This window comes from Strix aluco, chromosome 2 (assembly GCF_031877795.1).
Source record: "Strix aluco isolate bStrAlu1 chromosome 2, bStrAlu1.hap1, whole genome shotgun sequence".
NCBI lineage: Eukaryota > Metazoa > Chordata > Aves > Strigiformes > Strigidae > Strix > Strix aluco.
In genome coordinates, this window is record NC_133932.1 from 33,675,133 (window position 1) to 33,696,190 (window position 21,058).

The 21,058-nt window shown below is 46.9% G+C and overlaps 1 protein-coding gene across 7 annotated transcripts in view; it reads right to left on the reverse strand.

Moving 5' to 3' along the window:
• The window catches only part of TIAM1 (TIAM Rac1 associated GEF 1), a 189,141-nt gene that overhangs the window by 114,995 nt on the left and 53,088 nt on the right, over window positions 1-21,058 (reverse strand). For 6 of the 7 annotated variants that reach the window (XM_074814195.1, XM_074814198.1, XM_074814193.1 and 3 more), the window contains one exon: window positions 18,125-18,185. The gene's annotated coding sequence lies outside the window, so the exon portion shown is untranslated. Of the gene's footprint in view, window positions 1-2,896; window positions 3,006-18,124; window positions 18,186-21,058 lie in introns of those variants that run through there. The other variant, XM_074814196.1, reaches the window with a different exon arrangement.

The window sequence follows — 21,058 nt, forward strand, 5'->3', positions numbered from 1 at the left end:
CTGAGAACATCGCATTCCAACTCTTATTGAAAGCATAATTGGAAGTCTCAAAAAGCAATTACATTAAAAGCACTCTGCAGAGTGAATCAACTAACTACCCGTTTGCCCACGAGCCTCTTGCGCCAGCCACAGCACCGTAGTTCCAGGATGTGCGCGCAAAGCTGAGCACAGAGGGAGGTTTCATGCACGGAAACCGCTCAACAGCTTCCCCTTCCTCAAGTCCTTCAACAGCATCCCACGAAGAAAGCAGACAAGCAGCAGAGAGCAAGCCTGCTGAGTCAGGGAAAAAGGATGCTCATGTTTGTTTACAATTCAATTAAAATTTGAGATGTCCCAGACAATAAAGAGAAAAACTACATTCCGGTTCTAGAAACCCCTAAATCTTATATGACCTATGCCTTGAGAGGCACAACAAAAAGATAAATATCTACATGATAACTTCCCTTTTTTTTCCCCTGCTTCTGCACTGTTTGCAGTACAGCTGGGCTAATCCCATTTCCACTGCTCTGTATTCTGACCTCTTTAAACAACCCCATGCTAGGATGTTAAAACACTCTAATCTATAAATAATGCATTCCCCTCATCCAGCAATGGATTACTGGGCCATAAAACTCACTGGAACACACTGCAAAGTCACCAGTTTAACAAAATAATGGTGAGAAAGACATATCAGTAGAGAGTTGCTCTCTTTCTTGCCAAACTCTTTTAAAGATTTGACACCACTATTACTTTTGCATTGGACTTTTCTTTTTCAATAAATTGTTTAGGAGCTGCTATTTTATTCTAGTGACCTCTTCCCCCCCCCCTCCCCCCCCCCCCCCCCCCCAAGACCCTTTTTTTTGTGTGTGCTATTAATCCTCACAGCATGGCAGAAGACCAGCACCGGATAACTATCAGTGCCAAAGTGAAGGGGGAGTGATAAAGGGCTTGCTGCTGCCATGCGCCACAGAGCCTCAACACACACAGTGAGGCCATGCTGTAGACCCGAGCCAATCTGTTGCCCCCAGCAGGGAGCTCCCATTTCTGCACCCCCCCATCCTTCTGCCCCAGCTTCTGGAGGATGCCCAGACATTCACTGGACCCCATGCTGGGCCAATCCAGGTCACTGATCCTGCAGGAAACTATCAGTATTTTCCTCAGAGTTCATTCTCAAACAGCTATTAGCTACAACTCAAGCCATAATGTGTAACTTTAAATATAAACGAGTCTGCTCCAAAGACCAATGTCTAACAGGCTTGGTCCCACTGCTGCAATGGTGCAAAATCAATGCCTCCTCTTGCCACTGATGCCAGTAGGAATCCTACCACTGATTTCCCGGAGAAAAAAAGCATAAAGCTCAAGCAAACACTTAAATGATGCAAATTTGTGGTTTGGCAGATTTTTTCCAACAGGCATTCTGGAAAAATAAAGTGTTTCTGCCTCAAAACAAGTTGGAACCCTCTTAAAAACAGACATGTACCCTTTAAAGAACAAGTTCCCTGAGGAAGTGTAACCAGGCATGCCACACTTCAGCACTTGATTCCTTAGCTCTATTTGCCATGATTAACACAGCAATTTTCCACACATTTTTCATAATGCACAGATCACTTTTAACTCCGAAAGGATTGGGGAAAAACAAGCAACCCACCAACACCCACAAAACCTGCTTCCTTCATTCCACTGCACTAATCACATGTGAAAATTTAAATCACTCCTGCAATATGAAAACGCTGTCAAAGTAATTAATAACCGCCTTGACAATGGGTTTCTGGTATATTAAATGAAACGATTAAAGCACTAACATTTCCAACAGCTACAGCGTGACTTAATTCCCCCAAAAAGGTACACATTATACTTTGCCTCTGCACAGGAGGATTACTCATGGCTGATGGGTCCCAGCACAGCTCTGAATCAGGTCTGAACTCTGCCCATCAGAAAGCAAAGTCCATGCCCCCCAGGAAGCAGAAGCCATATCCAACATTTCTACAGCAGCCCTGAAGATAGCGGGTCCGGACGGCGAGCCGGCCCCTCGACAGAAGCCAGCTGCTGGGGGAAGACCAGGGCCAGGAGACAACGCTGCCCGCTTGGTTATTAGCCCTAATGCTTAGTCACGGTAATTGCAGGGCCAGGGCTCTGTACTCACATTTCCTGTCACCAACCCAAGAATTAGGCAATTTAGATTTAAAGATAGTAACCGGTATATAAAATAACTTGGTAAGCGATCACAGAAGTAACTAGGAGAAAAATGAGCAACCCGATACAGAAAAGCTTTCCCCAGCCCCTGCTTCTGCAGCATTATCAGATCTTTGACGAGCGCGAGACCCCACCAAACCCAGCCTTCCCACCCTTACTGCAAAGCGCGGCAGTATTGCCCTTCACATCGTTTCAGCTTTCCCCACCTCGCAGAAACACCTAACAGAGCTCAATTCAAGTTGAAACCTTTCACGGGGCTCATTTTCAACAATTAAAGAGCATGGCAACCTGTAATTACTGAAAATAAAGCCAGACAGCTGGAGAAGGGAAGCATCTTTAATAAGTAACACGATACTACATTTTCTCTCTTAGGGAATTTAGCTATGAAGTCCCCAGCTCCCATTCAATCAGGTTGAGCTCTCAGTGTCTGCAATGAATCCAGTGTGCTTCTGCTACCTGCAAGCAGCGCAAACCCTGGAAAAGCAAACAACACTCAACAACCTGATTAAATGCAACTCAAAGAAACCAGCACCTCCATCCACACTGGGGAAAGACAGGAAAGCTTTACTGGGCTTCCTGGACACACAGCGTCTTAGACAACACGACAACACTACACCCTGCAAAGACATTTTCCCAGCTTTAGCTGAGCTTCAGCTGCTCTCATTCCCCCAGCCCGGCACACACAACACAAGCAAAAGTTAATGTCATTCATGAAGTAGCTTACCGCTCATCATCAACAGCACAAACATCTTTGCCTGTTGTATTTCCCAAGCCCCAGCTGCCTGTAACAGAAAGGAGGAAGCGCCAGTGTTTCATTCCCCTTCTGCTTCAGAGTGGGTGTAACTCGTTAAGTTTCATGCTAAGATGAGATGGGTCAATTGGGTGTGTTTGAAGGTTTGGGTTTTTGCCATCCCTCCCTCCCTCCTTTCCTCCCTCCCTCTCCTGATTAATTCCTCCCGTCACAGGCTTCAGACAAACTGCCACTCAGCCCCGCTGGCTCCTGAAATCTGAATTCCCAAGGACACCCCTCCAGGGTGACTTTAACTCACCAGCCTGGTGCGCTGCAAGAGGAGCCAGGAACTAAAATACTCAGCCAACTCACAGAGGCGACTTACACATCAGCTACGTGTGACCCAGCAGCATGGTCCCCTTCCTCACGCTGCTAAACTGCATCATCCTTGGCATTTCATTGCATTTCCAGGGAACAATTCACCATCAAGACATAAAATAAAAACCTTCTGACCTACTCTCCGCCTTTTTGCCGTTGCCCTCGACTTCCTCACATCCCAGAGGATTTCTCCCTGGGTATGTATCTGGACAGCGCTTCTGTAGAGGACGTGTTCAAAACACACAGGCAGTTGCCTCTTACTAAGCTGTCCACAGGTGCAAAAGTGTTTGCAGGATCAAGAACTACAGGGATTTAAAAATTACTCATGGATCTGGTTTTACTTAATTCGCTACTTTCATGTAACCGTCTCTGGATTAGGATTTGAGCAGCACCATCCTCGAGACCAGGGTTGGTTAACAGTTGTTATAAATAAATACCAATATTAAACCTAAACCATCTATGTTCATCCCCCAACTTCCCCAGCTTGACTCCGCACCATTTAAATGGGAGAAGAAAAACCGGTATCAAACTATTCTCAGAATGAAGTAGACAACACAGTAAATATTTTTTACAAACAGAAATCAAATTAATTAACAAATTAACATCTACAACTCTTGTGTGATACTTCAAAGATACAGAGTATTAAGCAATAACCATATCCCTGCAGTTCTGCCCTCTGCAATCCAGCAATGACCACGAATTGGAAAAAGGACAAAACCATTAGGAAAAGAAAAAAATAAAATGGCAAAAGAGATGTGCAGCAGCCCAGTTCTCCCACAAGGTTATACACACTGTTGTGCGACTGCAATGATTAAATAGCTGTAGTGAGGCTGTGGGGCTCCACATGCCCAGGTGCCATGGATGCTAGAGGAGAGGATGGAGGAGATGACTCTATTTTGGGCCAGCCAGAGACGAGATAGTTGGAGAAGTAATTTGATGCAGCCTGATCATTCTTACATACCCCATTATCAGAAACAGGCATGCAAGCTGAGCTTCCTGGTACAGCACTTAGTTTTAGCCCGCTTCAAAGAGCAGGTTAACTTTACATCTGAGTACTTGCAGCATCAGATGTTTCCGATGTATCTGCCCAGCTTAGAAAGCACCAGGTCTCCCCGTGACCAGAGGCACTCCTCCAACTCGACAGCAGAAAAGGGCTGAAGGAGGGATGGGATCAGACGTACCACTTGGACTAGAAAGCACTGAAACGATCAACCTTTAGCCTTACGGTTAATTTAAACACTGAATGAGCAAAGCCAACAGCTCCTATTTGTGGGCCAGGCACAAGAAACAAATGGGAGAAAGCCCAGGGAAGCGGACCGCCTCCTCCAGAAGTTTTCGGCACAGGTAACTAGCAAACCCTGAGCAGAGCAGGCAAGCAGGTTTGGCGAGCCACGAGTGACTCAGAAGGCGACAGGGGCTGCTGCTCCCTGCCTTCAGGTTCACTCAGGCACAGCCAGCACTCACCATCTTCAGCCCATTCAAAGAGCCTGACAGGCAAAGCTGTGTTCAGAGCTCCAACACCACCCACCCTTAATCACTCTCATCAAAACGGCTTTGCCATTACATGGAAACCAATGTGTACGTATACACAAGTGTACATGAACACAAGCTCCCATAGATACAAAGCAATTACGCTCCAGTCCTAAAGGAGGAACATATATGCTTACTACGACAGATCACAAGTGATTGTCTAAAGCATTTTTCAGCCTAAAAGGACTAAAGGAGGCACACCCTTTTGCTGCCAGTGTCAGGTCGATTTGCATTCTGTCATAGCAGTTTGGGCCATCTTTTCCTGCTGGTTTGTTGCTACCTATAGTAAATCCTTGGCATGGCCAGGACTCCCAGGAAAGCATGAACTACGTGTGCCCCCCCCGTAAGACCTGCTTTCAGAAAGTTTCAGACAACCGAGTCCTAAGTCAGCAAGTCCCAAGTTGGTCTGACCACCAGTGGATTTTAAGTCAGTGCAGATGGATAAAAGAAAAGCAGTGATTACCCCTTCCCGTCATGACCCATAGCACCAGAATAAAAAACATCAAGCAATAAACATCAAGACTGATGTATGGAGAGGGATGCACAGAAGAATTACAGGTGCCATCAAGTAGCTAAGATCTGGGTTTGTTGTAGATACAGCACTTGATTTGGTTGATCTGGTTGTGGCTGCAATCCTCAGGAAGGGCTGGAGGGAGACGCAAGGGAGAGGCCGTGTACCAGCCAATCCGCCCTCCTCCAAAGCTTTGCTGAGAGACGATGAGCCTTCAGGGGAGCCAGGCAGGGGCAAGCTATCCGCCATGGCCCGGGCTGCAAGGAGCAGGTGGCCCCGGCTGCTCAGGGAAGGTGTGGAGTGGCCGACTGACAATAGTCTCGCCGAGGGCCCTCTCGGGCAGCACCACAACTTGTCAGCTCACGCCTGCCTGCTGCGGGAGAACAGGCATTTCCAGGCCCCGGCCCCGTCACCCTGGTTTGGCTGACGCATTTGGATACATGCCGTTTGATGTGGGCTTCCTCTGAAGGCGCGCGAGCCAACTTATATAAATCTTAATGCTCTCCCGCGCTAGGTGATTAGCGAAGACCTACCGAAACCTGTTTTAAGACATCCTAGCATATTCTGCCCAAAACAGGCTACAGACAACCAGGCCAGTCACTGAGCTGGATGACTGGAGGGGCCATTGCCTCTGGGAGCTTGAGGAAGTGGCTGTCAGCTAACCCCTGCAGCTGGACGAGGGCGAGTTTACCACCCTCTTCTCAGCTGAGTAAAGATGATACCACTGGGAAAAGACCCTTTTTCTTCCAGCATCAGCAAGACGAACACCAGAAGCCCTTCAGGGAGTCCACAGGCTCTCCCAAATCTCCAGCTGAGATCTGGAGACCCCACCACAGAGCCCAGAGGAGAAAGGTCCTCCCAGCGTAGCACAGTCCACTACAGGACAGCACCTTCTCAGTGGTGAAAGGAGGGGAGAGAGACTCCCGTCAGACACAAGCCAAGTCTGTATCCTGTATAAAGTTGTATTTATCAACCCTAATTAACATCCCGGGCTTCTCACACCCTAGCACACCTGCTAATTAGCACACGAGTTAATATAATTTTAACAATGGATTATCACTTTGGGCAGAAAAATGGGAGTCACTTCAGTGGAGTGACTCACCCTGAGCATAGCAGCAAGGTAAGATATGAAGAGCATTGGCCGCGCTTGCACAGGGCTAGGCAGACTGTATCTCTAACTACAGCTTACTTTACAAAGCCAAGGTGCTTCAAAAATTCATGATTGTATCAGTCTTATTTTCCACTTGTGCAAACAGATGGCCTCGGAGAAGCGTCCTGTCTCCATCCTCCAGACAACTGGAGTCACTCAGGCCTTTCTTCAAGCACTTATAGCCATGGTGCTGGTTCTAATGATTCCAGACACCGTGATTATCACCTGCTTTGGTCAAGCATGTTTCAGGACATGACCCAGGAACCACCAGGAACTTATCTGCCAGGAACAACCCCAGGGGAACACCAAGGTTCTGATGCCCAATGCCAGTTTCAGTGCTACTCCAAACATCCTGTAGCCACAGACAAATCTGGCAGCAGAGGCAGGCACCCTGGCACATATTACTGTGACATTATACCCTTTTTTCACATAACACCATAAACTGAGGCCCTACAAATGTGACCTGGGCTTCAAAGTTCAAGCCAGCTCTTACACATCACTGTGGATGATGTGGCCAAGCCATGCACTGGCTTTCACCCTGGTAAACCCCCTCCCCTGCGAGCAACAACCACCTTGTGTCTGTGCAGCCTCCCACATCTGGCAGGAGGGGCTGTGACCAACAGTACTGCTGAAGCAAAGGGTTCTTTCTGTGTAGGTGGGGACACAGTTTGGTTCGAGCCATCTTATATTCAATGATAAATTGAGGAAGAAAGTCGACAGCCTGCATTTATTTTTTTTTTTTGAAGCCTCAGCTTTCAAACTGGATCTCTGTGATGTAGACGCTCACAAGAAGGCACTGGTAGAAAACCATCACACCCCCATCAGAATCACTTCTACCCCCTCAAACTGATGTTTAACGCTGCCTGCCTTTGTCCAATAAAAACCTTCACACCAACCCTTGACAGTTAAAGAACATTAACACTATGAAAAATTATACTAGATTGAATGTATCCATACTCCCTGTTATCAGAAAGATTTTTCTCAGCCTCATGTTTCTGTTTGGGATTAAGAACGGAGCTGTGAAAGGCAAGTATTGTTCAGCCACAAATAGTTCCCTTTCAGCCTCTATGAAAGTAAGGTAATGAACAACAGGGGTTTTTTTCCCTTTGGAGAGGTCAGCAAATATGTCAACTCATGGGAAAACTGATCCCTGTTGTTATACTGCAAGAGTAGTTGAAAAAGATTTCTAATGAGCTGCAGGGAGTGGATGCTGGCGATGAGCCAGAGCCCTTGCCTGTGAAACCAAGACAAATGACAAGAGGCATGAACCACCTCTGGAGCAAGTACAAGTTAAAATTTAAGGTTTGCATTTCATCGTGCTGCTTGTGACTGGCAGTTCTCTCGCAGACTTTGCAGAGCATATGCGGGCACTTTGCTCACAGACACTCAACACACGTCACTTCGCAGGCAAAGGTAGGGCTCCTTCTCTCTTTACTGGGACAGTCCAGGTGCTTGCAGGTAAAATACAAACCTCTGTGTATACAGGATTAATATCTATCAAAGAGGCCTGCTTCTAAGATGACTAGAAAGAAAATACCCGCAACGGTGAAGGTCTTCTGGATATGCACACAATCACATGCACACACATGTACCCAAAGTCGCCACAAGCTTCTGCACCTCCCCAGCACTGGGATGGTTTTATAGGGCGCTCAACACCGTCTGGCTGCACGGCGTGGCTCCAACCCAGCTCCCCCTGAGCAGGGAAGTGGGTACCGCTGCGACACCCCGCGTTGCACAAGCCTCGCAGCAGCGCCCACGAGCCCGTTCAGTCCTTACTGCAACTACCACGTGGCACAATGATAAGCCAGAGTTTAACAAAACAGGGACTGTTTCCTTTTTTGACGAGAAGGCTTGAGGAGGAACATTTTATTCAAGACCTCTAATCCAAACACCTCCTCTCACTTCTTTGAAAGAAACTAGGCGGTAGCTGCTGTCATTTTCATGCTGCGTTCTGACACACTTCCACCACATCCCTGCCAATAGTTTTAATTTCGTTGGAAAAATCAGCTCAAAATGAGAGTGACAAGCTGTACGCTAGTGACGATGCTGTCAAATGACGGATAACGTAGGTTTACATTAGTTGTCAAAATCTTTCACCACTAAAAATAGGTATCACAAGCTTTTGGATTCGCCACATTGAAATATTAAACATACAGGATATTCACACCTTCAGAAGAGCTCAAAGCCAGGTAAAACCAGCAATGTTGACGTACAACAAAGGTCTCTGAGCATTATTTACTTTGAGAAGAAAAAACAACACACTGCCATGTGAAATCTTGTAACAATGCTGGCCAAAACGAAGACAAGATGTTGCACACAACACGAAATACAACAGCACAATATGGGATGCAAACACATGCAAAGGAAGAAAGAAAAAAAACTTAGAGGAGAAGAGATAAAATCCTGCATCCTGTTATCCCAGCTCTTGGTCCAAATCGCACTGAAAGGGAGGGCAGAGATCCTCCTGCAGCAGCTCCTCCTTTCCCTCCTGTCATCCCTTGCCTGCCCCAGCTCAGCAAGAAAGGGCCCGGAGCTGCGAGGCTGGGGAAAGATGGGAAAGCCCAAGAAAAGCAAGTAGGTTGCCGGAGGGCTGACATTTCCATTCAAGGGATGACTTCTCTCCAAGCGGCGACTCGCCGATGGATACCAGTCAGGCAGCAGATCGCCAAAGGGGACGTTGTTTTTATGGATAAGATGACATAGGAGGATGGGGGGCGGGGGGAGGTGAAGAGAGACCATTTACTAACCAAATCCAGCTTACTTATTCCTTCTGAATCACTGAGATGACTAGCACAGGCAGAGTTGTCCCTATATTAGGCCAATATTTATAGCAGAAAGAAAATGAAGCATCATAAGGAATTACTAATTAGATGTTATCATAACACTGTGTAGAACTGAAGCAGCACTCCAATGTGCTTTATAAATAATTAGCAAATTAACTTTCACAATACCTCTCTGAGGCAAACATTATCCCCATCTTCTGCACGGCCAAGCAGAGAGCGAATGGTTTACTCATGGCCACAGACCTTGAGCAGAGACAGGATTACAGCTGATACCCTGGTCCCCGTCACTGACACCTGATCCGGGCATGGTCTGATCACTGATGGTGAAAACCTGACTCAAAACACACTCGTGTTAAGTTAGCCAGAGCACCTGACCAGCTGTCTATGTTTTCATACCAACAGTGAGAGGACAGAAGATACCTGTCCCCTCATAAAGCCCAAGAGTACCAAAAAAAGCACTGTGGCACAGTTGGCTTAAACCTACCAAAGTCTGTGCTGCTGCCTTAAGGAGAGACCTCACCCTACAGCCATGCAATTCCCCCCCGGCACATGTACTGGTGCTCATGACAGCCTGGTGGCTGGCTGGTTCAGTGGACAGCTTCAAGTGAAAACTGGCCCTGCTGGAAAAAAAAAAAAAAAAAAAAAAAAAAAAGAGGCAGAGTTTGGGCAGATGGGTCCCCTGCCCTGGCCAAGCACACAACTGCCTGAGCACAGGGATGGGACATCGAAGAGGAAGACTGAACTAGAAGCCCACTCATTACATCTCCCATACCGTCAGACCGTGAGCCACACTGCTAGACCTCTTCTCGGGCCGCCAAGCAGGGGCTCCTCGGTTATCATCCCAGCCCTGCGTATCTCCATGAACTGGCCTGGGCTGCATTTTCCAACTCCTTGCCACTAGGATGAAATTCACTCATAGACATGAACTCAGGGACTGAATTCAGCCCTGGCTGAGCAGCTGAACCCACATAACTTGGCACGGACACGACTCTTTTTACTCTAAGGATAAATTCCAGTTTACACCAGTGCATGACCAAGACTCAGCCTCTTCCCTCACTCTCAGACAACACGCCAAAGCCCAAAGTTTGTTCAACAGCTCAGTCTCCCCCCACTTTTCCCAGAGGAGATATCTTCTCACAGCTCATGAAGAAACCTCTTCAAAGCCACAGAGCTAGGGAAGGCCAGGCGGCAGAGGCTGCACCAGCCACAGACAGACCCCCACCATCCCCATCCATCCCTCCTACCCTGCCCACAGAGACTGCAGCCCATGGCTCTGCCATCCTTCCCCCAGAGCGTGAGGGGCACCGCCGGCAGGGACAGCACTGCCCGCTCCCTCCAGTGCTTGCCTGTCTGTTGGGTGGAGAAAGGCTGACTGCAAGCACGTGCAGGTGAATCCCCATGGACTCCTCATGTGTTGGAGGCATGAACCGGGGGGAGAAAAGTCCCTCCACCTCCAGCAGCTTCAAAGGAAACAATCTGAGCAACTGCCCCTTTCCAGACTTAGCAAACTGAGCATGCAGCTTCAAGCATGGACTAATGTCTGCTAACTCCACTAGCATAACAGAAAGCACCCTTCCAGTAATTCTTCTGTCTGAGCAATGCTTCCCTGTGCATCCAACTCTCATCTTTCACTGGAGTAAGCAGGGTACCACAAGTGTCCTTGCTCCCTCCCTCTCACACTGAGCTTTATATTGAAGGAGAAGACTACAGCAGCATCAATGCCATTCACACACACCCCCTCATGTCACTGCCACCTCTACCCTCACAGTGCAGGGGTGATTAACACATCCAAAGCCATGTCACTTTCTCAAAAGCTCAGCATCAAGCGGTGGGAACAGGCAAGTCAAGGAAAGGAGCAATCCAGCCAGCAGGGGAATGAAGAGTCATGGAGGTGGATGCATGCACTCTGCTTCTCCAAACTCCCCATGAAAGCATGCAGTGAGACCGAGGATGCCCTTGCACAGCTGCCTGCATGGTCCAAAGCAAGCTTTGAGAATAAGACTGGCCAGAAAGCTCCTGCCACAAGCCCTTGCACCGCCTTCCCACCACCAGCCATGTCGCAGACCAGACCACTGGGCAGATCCTGGCTAAATACACAGCTTCCCATCGGCTGATCCTCCCCATGAAATACTCCAAGACCCTCACAGAAAAAAAACAGTACAGAAACATAAACTGCTACTATTACTTTCTGTCGGATGCATGTTAAGAAAGTAGGCAGACCTGCATCTATTTTAGACGTGCTGCATAAAAATAAAAGATGCTGGTTGACTGTGTGTGTTCTCCTTTTTAGAAAACAAGCTCCAATATACTACTTCTCTTTTCCAAATATTTTCAGCCAGATGGTAAACAAATTCCCCTTAATGTCACCTCAATGAAAGGAAGCCCGACCTGGTTTCAACCTCCCCAGCCCAGAGCACGACACAGGAATCACACCGTTCAGTTAATACCCCTCTCCCAGGGGGTCCCTACCTAACACCCCTCACTCACAGCCTGACCCAAAGCCCTCTGACAGGAGCAGAGATCTTGACTTCAGGTTCTGCTCAGAGAGTAACCACCACTGACTTTCACAGGATGACCCAAGGTTATAAACACTACCGCTGGCAGACAGGGCTGGCACAACTGGACTTGCCAGCACCCAGAGGTCTCAGAAATTTAAGGAGATACAGCTCTCCTTTTTTCTCCTTTTCCATTAACTTGTTCTAGCTACTTTAGAGGCCTTTTTCCCTTTTAAAAACCCACATCAAGTTATTCCGCTGAAAGACAAACAGTTTTATCAGAAAGTACATGCTATTTTTCTACTTTTCCAATATATACTCCCCCCGTTCACTGCCAGGACACATCACCTCGTATAACTACACTACTATCTACTTGTTTGCCAGTGCTGTCCTCCTCATAACGAACAAGGCATAGTTAGTGTTCATCTACACTCTCTGTCAGGCATCCACATTGGTGGCACCCATGCCAAGTCTGGGTACATCATCTTACAGTGGTCACGAGGTGAATCACTAGCAGTTTTGTCTAGATATACAGACATCTTCACCATGAAGATGCTCAAGGTGAAAAGTGAAGTGGGAAAATGTTTGCCAGAGAGGTTGTGCAGGCTCTGTCCTTGGAGGTTTTCAAGACCTGCCTGGAGAAAAGCCATGAGCGGCCAGGTCTGGTCCCAGAGGCAGCTCTGCTTTGGGCAGGGGGTTGGAGCAAAGACCCTCACGTGTCTCTTCACACCTGAGAGCTTCATTGACCCCAGGCTCAGGGGCACCCTTCCAAACAATCATTGACCAAATGCCCAGGACCATGCCTGGCAGAGAGGGCAAAACTCCACACCAAGAGGAGATGAGCCTTTCACCAGTGTGGGGTCCGCCCAGCTACACTGCCTTGAAGCTTCCTCACAGCTGTGGAAGTGTTTGATCCAGCCAAACCATGTCTATGACCGTGACAGCTGGATCCTCATCCTTCGATACCAGCTGCCAAACATGCTCACCAACCTATCTCTAGGGGCAGCCACAGCACTCCCAACACATTTCAGTCCAACGGAGCTGAGGACACACTAAAGCAAACAGGCCTCTGCTAAACTGGATGACAGTTAGCGTCGAAACAGCGCGAGCACTCATGAAAACAGTTTCACCAGCAACAGTTTCACCAGTCACTGAAAGCCAGTGACTTCCAACAGATGTTTATAGTACTACCCAGTGGCGGCAGGATGGCAACCTCCTGTGAGTCCTGAGCAGTCTGCAAAGCACACCTCTATCTACACCTTCATTCCCAACCCACAACAGAACAAAATTTGGGGGATTTCTGTACATAGCTTGGAGGCCAAGAGTAAAGGGTGGCAGAGGCCTCCTAGATAGGATAGTATTGAGAAATCCCACTGGTGCATTTTGCTTTGAAAAGCACCAGAATTACAGGAAATTGTTCAGACTCCCTTTATGATGAAAACAAGAAACTGAAAAGCGTGACCAGGAAACACTGTTTAAAAGTTGGCTCTTTTCCATGGTTAGCAGGCAAGGAAAGGAGGTGCAAAACAAGAGCAGGAAGAACACATGAAGCACATGGAAGTGTCTTCTCTGAATAGCAGTCTGAAGTCTTTGGCTTTCTTTTGATACTAGTAAATTTAAAAAGAAAGAGTCTCCAAATCTTGTTCCAAGCTACTATTTGGAAGAAGGCCATAGCTCGTTATGGACAAAGCAGGCAAATAATGTATGGTTCGTGATACTCAAACAACTGCCCTGCTCCTGCATATTTGCAAACTGGTGGCAACACTGACAGACAATACATACATCAGTATACATCCACGGTGTTACATGCTCACCTTCGGAAAACCTGCATTAAGGTCAGAACTGAGCCTTCAACTTCTAACAGCACTGCCTTTACACTTGCACAAATATGGTTTTGAATGCTCAGAGATGCATAATTTCTCTGAGTGATCCCTTAAGACTAAGAGTTCATATACAGATTAACTGCTTAAGCAAGCTCAAGGGCAGAGACCCAGTCTCTTTTACTGGCAAAAGCCTCGTACTCTGAAAATCATAATTGTTGTAGAACCTCTGATTAATTTTCCTCATTTGTACTTTTCCCCCTTTTAAAATCCTGCCTGTTCCTTTTATTTCTTATAAGGCTTTTCAGTATCTGTCTTTTACTCGAAAGTTAAAGCCTGATTTGTGATTAAACATATTTGGGAGGCGGACTCCAATGCTGCCTGCTGTCACTGTTCCAACTGTAAGAAGATCTGTGAGATCGCAGCGTACCAGGGCAGATCCTTCTCTGCATAAGTCTGTGTGACCAAAGTTATTTGTCCCCTCCACCCCAGAAAAATGTGATTAATACACAGTGGCACAGCTGCACAGTATGAATAGTGGTGGGTATATATTAAAGTGACAATAGACAGGGCAACAGGAGGGAGAACACAGAAATACATTGCAGCGCAATAAAATAGTTCAGTTTCATCAGTTGCATTAATTGCACAAAATCAGTAATCAGAGATTGTATGCTTAAGTATGTCAAAAATGCTGCACTCAGTAACTTGAAGAAATTACTTTTATAACTTGGCCCACTTCCCCCCACTGTAGCTGCACCCAACAGATAAGGGAACTCTTCAAACTTAAATGACCACATTCCACATTTCGGGGTTCTGCAAAAACCAGCTGAGCTATCTAGAGGCCAGCTCAGGTCAAGCCAGTTCAGAGGGTGTGAGCATCGGACTCCTCACCCATTTCAGTGACACAGTCGGCCACAGGAAAAGGGAGCCTCCTACATCAGCCATGGATCAAAGTCCTGGAGAGACCCCTGCAAAAGCAGAATAAAAAGCACAGAAGGCCCCAGGCCTCCTGCACTCTTCCCATTAGGTGATCCTGCAGCACGAGTGATCCAGAGCCTCTCCAGGGAGATGCCTCCTCTTCTTCACTCTCCACCCCACTCTCAGCATGGATCTCTGGCTGGTTCTTAAAGCAGGAATCTCCTGGGACAATATCATCTTGCAGGACACAAGTGAAGAAGCTCTAAATCCACAGCCAAAAAGCACAACCCCATAGTTGGCAAGGAAGGGTTAATCAAGGATGTCCATCTATCACTGGGTTTTGGATGGAAGGATCTTAATGACACGGATTGCTGAGGCCATGAGAGCACTAAACAGGTTCCAAGACATCTCCTTTCTCCTCAAATCTCCTCAAAAATGACACAGCCAAATGATGCAGAAGGGCAGAAAGCAAAGAGCAGGAAGCCCCAGCTGTACGTGTCCTAGAACAGGGAAAAGGAGGGGCAGACCTCCGAGTGGCTGCATATTTATGCAGTAACATCAATACGAGAAATTATTCACTGCAGGCAGCATACAGATGTACAGCTCAGAAGCAGGATGCAGTGCAGCATTCAGAGAGACACCTTTGTCAGAAGGAGGGTGCTGTGAGCAGAGGATACAAGTGCTGCAGAACAAGTAGCAGTCCCTTACAAGCAGAAGCCTTCTCTGTGGCAGTCTGAGACCTCCAGGCAATACCAGGAGAATCATGAAGGACTGGTCCAAAGTACACTGTACAGAGGTCCAAGCTTTGCAAAATGTTTCATTAAACCACTTCCCTCTCTTCAGTCAGCCTTCAGCAGAGTCCAAAAGCGCTGGGAAGTGGCTGGCATCCCAGCACTGGGATAAACTGTCCCAATGCACTGGCAAGGAGAGACTGCAAACAGTGGTAGGAAGCACCAAGTTGCAGAAGTTCTCCCCTTTATGTCAAAGCCTCTGAGAGGTATCACTGATGAACTAAGGAAAAAGTGGCTCTGCAGAAGAGGAAATCTTGAAGTTGTGCTCCATGGGCTACCAATGACTTCCACTTCTGTTTGCTCTTGTTAAGCAAGGTGCAGCAAAGCCCTTCAGGCAGCCTTGGAAACTGCCCATCACTCCTCAGCAAAAGACTTAGCCACAGGATTGACTTCAGATGCATTAAAAATACCCCTGGTTTTAACAAGTGCTCTAGTACTTGCTTAAAGCTGATCATCATGCTTGTAGGTTTTGCTACCTAGGAGTGAATGGTGACACATCTTTACTTGAACAGGCACCAAAAGCTGTGGAGACTGCTGCTAACTAGCACTCTGGTGCAGGTGGGCAGTCAGAAGTCCTGCGAGATAATAAAGAAACATGCCAGAGGAAATGTAGGTGGCTGTATACACCCTAGCACTTTTCAAATCATCACACCCAAACATCATTAATTTAAAACAAGGATGTGCACTAGCCACAGCACACCTTCACTGATTAAGTCAACTAGAGCAGAACTAACTGTAAGTAAAGGACAACAAGATCTCTGATGCAGCTTTATTAAATGTACTGTCTTCAGGCTGGGCTTTCTGTCAAAATCGATGTATTCAGGTGCTTCTGTGGCTTTGGCTGTAATTTCCCATGTCATCTGAGCTATGTCTTCCCTACCAAGATGGAAGGGATGTGCATTGTTGGCCAACAGCACCCTCAGGCAACCACCTGCCCCCTGCCCCTGCCCCTCCTCGCCACACTTAACTCCACATAAGGGCTGCCACATCCTGCCCCCGCATTCCCACCTCCAGATAGCCACCAGCCCTCTTCTAGCCCCCCAGCTCACAAAACAGCTGGGCAAAACACCACATTTTTATTTTATGGCCATTTTGACTCCCTGAACTTGCTTACTGTTGAATGAGGAAAGCACCTGTGCCGCTGTAAGGAGGGGAGCAGGAACACGTGGCCCTGATTAAAAGGATACCTCAAGCTCAGAGCCATGCCTACTCCACTCGGCAGTGAGGCACGGCAGGGAAACAGGGCCAACTTACAGCTAACCAGGCAAACTATACACAGTTTATACACTGGATCAGTACCTTGGTCTGATTCATGACCACCCCGGTGATGCAGATCTGTGACAGGGCAGGATGCTGTAAGCTGGAAGTGCTGAAGACTTGCCATTATGAAACCCAAGCCATACATAAGCATGAAAACATCACACACAATATCCTCCTCCTCCTCCTGTCCCGTCCCGTCCCCATCCGCCCCCCAAAAAAGAAGAAATAATTAACTTGTGGGTTTGTCGTGAAAGACACAACAGTCTTCAGAGTGGCAGCCCCTTTGACATTAGTCAATATTTGATATGATAGAATGGGAGAGAATGGAAGAGAGAATGAAGAGGAGACCTTTCACTTTTTTTTTTTTTTTTTTTTTTAAGATGCGCTCTCGGCCTATATCCTCAACAAATGTCTGTGCATCTCTTTATAACATAAATGTCAGTCTTGCAGAGGATTGGAACCTTGGGATTACTGCACTGACAGAATTAACGTATAAAACATAAAACCATAACATTTCATTATCCATTGTAAACTGCATCTGCTTCCACTCTAGGGAAACTGGAAATATCACCGAATTTCACTATCATTTTCTGTTAACTGACTTCTGCCACATATTCACATACTGGAGCATTCAGTTTGATGACATATCAGTCTTCTAGTTTCATTCTTCTTTCTCTACAATGTTGACTTTTTTTAAATCAATTTTTTTGTTCTGTTTTTGTCTCTATGAAGGTACCACAGTATAAAACCACTCAGCTGAAAAAAAACTTACCCTGGAACAAACAAAACAGATCATATTTGTCAAGCTGAAAACACACCAGAAGGAACCTGATGTCTGAAATAAGGGTAGAAGGCAACATGGAGGTAAGAAAACCTCAAATACAACAGGCCAGACTTCAGCTCATTTATAGGCACGCTAGGGTCTACGGTCAATAGTGAAGCACTAAAGAACAGAATCTGTTCCCTTCTGTGGTTTAAACTCCCTGTATTTTTCCTTCCCACTATGAGGCTGGCTGCAAATTCAAAGATTTGCATAAGCCACAGATTTTGTCTGTCTCTTTGAAAGGTCAAAAATTAGAAGCAGCACAAACAAACACACATGACAAATAGGCCAGCTGGCAGCAATTTGGAGTGACCACATGGAGGAAGTGTGGAGAAGAATAAGGGCAGGAGAGAAGCCTTTAAAAGCCTGGGTCATACATATATTGCAAGTTACAGGGTGCCTCAGGGGAATGTTTTTATTTAATCAGTTTTGTATCTTTACAAAGATTAGTGACCAACTATCCAGATTTAGTGCTGTCATGTTTCTATAAACATTTCTGAACATACTTTCTTTGATAAAACATGCAGCTGCTGACATGATTTTTCATATAAACATTTCACTATGTATTACACTGCGTATTTCAGAGAAGCCTTAACATATTTATTTCTAAGAGACCACTCCTTCTCCTCTGCAGGCTATGGAGCATTGCCCTGGGACAGAGAAGGGAAGGGACAAGTAAGCAGAGCAGAGGGAGGGTGGGCAGGAGCTGCAAACAGATTCAACAGTAAAAGTCTTTACTAAAACCACTCTGGTCGTTACTCACATGAGGGCGTTAACAGAAGTAAGTAGGAAGGTAGGGAAACATTTGTTGTTCCGTGTAGGTTCTGGAATGGAAGAGAAAGATTAACAGGTCAACTTCAAACATCAAGCCAGATGCACGCAGCTGGTGTTAATCTGCATGACCCTCATTACCTGCAACAGACCTCTGCCAAACTATGGCAGTCAAAGAGCTGGCCAGATTTTTATTACTAACATCACCTCGATCTATTAATGCAGGGAGGAAAATCAAATCCAAATTGCTTCTCAATATTTCTTGCTCTTTATACTTGCCAGAGCTGCAAAACCCAATTAAGTCGGTTTCCCTTTGGTTTGCAGTCGGTCAGCTCCGGGCGCTCAAGGCTGCAGTATCTGGGGCTGCCAGTCCTGCAGGGAACATTTACTTGTTTAAAAGCAACTCTTTCCACTGGACTTGGGTTTAGCTAATTGTACCATTTCTACTGATCTTGAGTTTTATAAAAAGCTTGGCTCCTGGTTGCATGCTGTCAGCAAAATTATCCTTGGGGGCCAAATTTGGTTTAGTCTGGATCTCACAAAACAATAAATGCAAAGCACTGACATAGGTTGAAGGTAGTAAAACAGAATGCATTTAAAAAATAAATCTCTAGACTGCCTGTCCAACTAAGGTAGCAAAAGGTCACTTAACCCCAGCAAATAGCATCACCACATGCTGTTCAGAGATTGGAAAAGTGAGTTGATTGACAATTCCATGAGCACCACCGAACTGAGATTTTCTATGGCCCTTCTTCCTGACCATCTTCACATCACCTTGAAACCCGAGTTTGCGAGAGCGAGAGCTTGCTGACGGCTCATTATTAAAATGGTTGTTTTCCCCACAAAGAGAAAACAGGAAGAGTAGAGCTTCCCGTTGCCATTCGACCCACCACAACGCACTGAGCCTTTTCAAAACCCTCACAGGCTCCAACTGCTGTAGATGATGTAACATCATCAGACATCTGCCAAATAAATAAACGAGCTCCAACGTGCCTCACTCCAAATCTGCAAAGCAATTTTCATCCCAGTATGGGAACTTGTACCGGGGTTTAATACTCTCTTCAATATATCCCCTTCCACAAAGAAAATCTGTGCCCACTGCTACAGGAACATGCTTAATCCCTGTAAGCAGATGTCAGCCTCCAAAGCTGAGAAAATGACTTTGTTCTTTAGGATCAGGGAATTTAAAATGCAAGAAGTTGAAATGCCCTAATGAATTTAGTAACTTAAATCCCAAGAGAAAGCACCTGCTTTCTGAATAGATGCCCAGTCAAAAGCCCAACACTGTTTTATGCATCCATAATTCAACATGAACAGTCTTTTGTTAGTTGACAATATATCAGCTACGGTCAAAGAGCAATGCACCTAAAAAAAAGAGAGGAGGGAGCTGCTAAGAGCAAATGGCCCGAATCCCACAGCATTGCCCCATGCAGCAGCTCTCAGACAAAAACTTCCGAGCCAGGGTTGCTCCACCAGGATCCACCAAACTCCACAGAAGCTCCACCAAACCACTCTGGAGGGACACCAGTTCACCCCAGAAGTAGATCTGGGGTCCAGCTCCATGTCTCAGATGCACAGCTACACCTCCCCCCTCCCAGAAACTCAGAGCAATAAAAGCATCTCCCTTTGCTATACGGCAGGAAAAGTGAGGCTCCAGTACACTGCAGGTAAGATAAGGCATCTTCCCATTTATTCACACCAGCAGTGGCAGGGATGTGGAGGGGAAAACCAAAACAAAAAACACAAAAAGGGTATTTTCATCAAAAACTAATCAAAGACAAAAGCCAAGAACATGGGGGAACCATCAGCTTGCCTGCAGGATTAACAACTGGAACAACGAAAAGCAAGAAACTGTAGCAATCTCCTTAGCCAAACTAGAAGTAAAGTGGGCAGGCTCCTTATTGCAGCCTGCTTGCCACCATGCCACCCAGAGCAAAAGGCGGTGAGACTGGAGCAGAGGCTGGAGCAGGACCCTCATCAGGCATTAGGCAGCAGCTTCAAATACTCAACCCAGGTCCTGATCCACCTTCATGTCAGCTAAGAGAGGCTCCCACCGATCGCTGGTTCAGGAAAAGGTTATTCGGCCATTTACCGAAAAGTTTTGTTTACCTAGTGTTGGTTGTCTGTGTCCCTCAGCACAGCTGGGTTTTCAAGAAAGAAATGCTTTACCTGTAAATAGGCAGAAACTTAGCTAAAAATAGGGTGTCCCCACACACCTCGGGGAGCAAGGAAGACTTGGCAGCATAGAGGGACTGTGTCTATAAGGAGTTCAGGCAGGACCGGCAATAGATCAGTAACCTTTCTGGGAATTTCATCTGCGTTACTACAGGTACACAAAGGACATCAGCTTGGAAGTCTTAAAACATGCTGGCCTGAATCCTAATGACACGCTGAACTGTTGCTCTGCTATGATTAAAATCTGTGTCAATTCCCAGGGCCAGGCCAGGCCAGGCACTTCCCCTGTTTCCCACCGCCCCCAGAGGGGTGCGGAAAGCTCTGGGGAGAGGCTGTGCTGGCCTTGGTCCAGCACTCAGGTCTGCAGCAGCTTCAGAGAGCTTCCATCGCCACGTGCTCAGTGTAGACCAGCTCCTCGGGCACGCTCACGCCAAACACCAGCAGCTCTCATGGAGCATGCATGCCATAATCCTTCTCCCACCCCACAAAAGCCAGCCCCTGCCCTACCACAGACATCTGCCCCTAAAGCAGCTCTGACATGAGGCATTTCCCTCCCTCACCCGGCTAGGGGCTGAAGGGCACAAGTCACAGACACACAGACCATAAGCCAGATCGAGCCCAGACCAGGCCTTTATCCATCCAGGCCAGCACGTCCCCAGGAGAAGCAGACCCCAGGTTTCCCAAACTAGAGCAACAGCAACAAAAAGCCTGCTCCTCTTCCCTATCTTAAGCCTCTCTTGCAACAAAACCA